The sequence below is a fragment of the Sinocyclocheilus rhinocerous genome, unplaced genomic scaffold (genome assembly GCF_001515625.1).
Source record: "Sinocyclocheilus rhinocerous isolate Xijiao unplaced genomic scaffold, SAMN03320098_v1.1 scaffold171, whole genome shotgun sequence".
Taxonomy (NCBI): domain Eukaryota; kingdom Metazoa; phylum Chordata; class Actinopteri; order Cypriniformes; family Cyprinidae; genus Sinocyclocheilus; species Sinocyclocheilus rhinocerous.
Window position 1 is genome coordinate 556,133 of NW_015642206.1, and position 1,828 is coordinate 557,960.

The following is a 1,828-nucleotide window of genomic DNA, read 5'->3' on the forward strand; positions in this document are numbered from 1 at the left end:
ATTTTAACACAATTAAGACAATACTCTGATTAAGACACTACCATGTAAACAGAGATTTTTGATTACCTTAATCTGACTAAAGTCATACTCTAAGTAAACACAAATTGAATTAAGACATGTGGAGTATTCCTATTTTAGTCGCATTATTGAAGTGCAGTATAGACATGTACACACCTTAATCACATTATTACCGACGTGTCGGGACTTTTCGCCGCATTTTGCGACAGGATACACATGGCAGTGGTCAATTGTTTGACGACAAACAAAAGAGCATGGCTTCAACAATACTGTCGTCTGTTTGCTCATACAGCATGACAAATAATTAACTGCACTTGAAGCTTTCGTAAAAATTAAAAATGAAACATCCAAAACTGTATATAGCACCATAACAAAGACGAACTGTATGTTGATATGTGAAATTCTGGAGAGAACATCGGATGGCGTCGTGTGGGGACGTAATGACATGTGCCATTAATCGATCTACGTACTTTAACATGTAAAACGGGAACATGAAAGGAATATTCTAAAAAGCAACTCATATGTAAACACCTTAATCATAATATTGTCTTATTCAGAATAAGGTAAATAATTAGATTACTGATGTCCATGTAAACATAGTCAATAATGTGACTAAAATAGGAATACTCCACATGTCTTAATTCGATTTGTGTTTACTTCGAGTATTTAGCCTGATTAAGGTAATCAAAAATATCTGTTTACATGGTAGATTCTTAATCAGAATATTGTCTTAATCTTGTAAAAATCGGAATATTATTGTCCATGTAAACGTACTGTCTGATTATTGGAAATAATCGCATTATTGTTGCACATACAAATCAACACCATGCTTGCCCCGCCCCTGGCTTCTTCTGATTGGTCCAATGCTTTAAACCTGACATTGACGACCTGCTTGTCAAAAGATGAACTTGACTAAATTTTAAATAATATGCACTTACTGTAGTAAGAGTGTGCTTGGATGCTATTCTAAATTCAGCGCTTCTTTAAGTTGAAAATGTGTCTTAACGCAGGGATCATGAGTGAGGCTCAGCAAGACACAGTGCAACATTCAAAGACATCCATCTAGCGCATAGGTACATAGAAAAATAAATTCATGGCTAAGAACAAAAGCAGCACAGTGAAATGAAAAGCACATTCTGCGCCTCTGCGGATCGGTCCTGCGCTCTCTGTGAGTAGATTACTCCTTTCTCTGGCATTGGTTTTCTTCACCAGTGCAGTAACATTTATTACCATTGTATGGTGAATTAGATTACTGATGTCCATGTAAACATAGTCAATAATGTGACTAAAATAGGAATACTCCACATGTCTTAATTCGATTTGTGTTTACTTCGAGTATTTAGCCTGATTAAGGTAATCAAAAATATCTGTTTACATGGTAGATTCTTAATCAGAATATTGTCTTAATCTTGTAAAAATCGGAATATTATTGTCCATGTAAACGTACTGTCTGATTATTGGAAATAATCGCATTATTGTTGCACATACAAATCAACACCATGCTTGCCCCGCCCCTGGCTTCTTCTGATTGGTCCAATGCTTTAAACCTGACATTGACGACCTGCTTGTCAAAAGATGAACTTGACTAAATTTTAAATAATATGCACTTACTGTAGTAAGAGTGTGCTTGGATGCTATTCTAAATTCAGCGCTTCTTTAAGTTGAAAATGTGTCTTAACGCAGGGATCATGAGTGAGGCTCAGCAAGACACAGTGCAACATTCAAAGACATCCATCTAGCGCATAGGTACATAGAAAAATAAATTCATGGCTAAGAACAAAAGCAGCACAGTGAAATGAAAAGCACATTC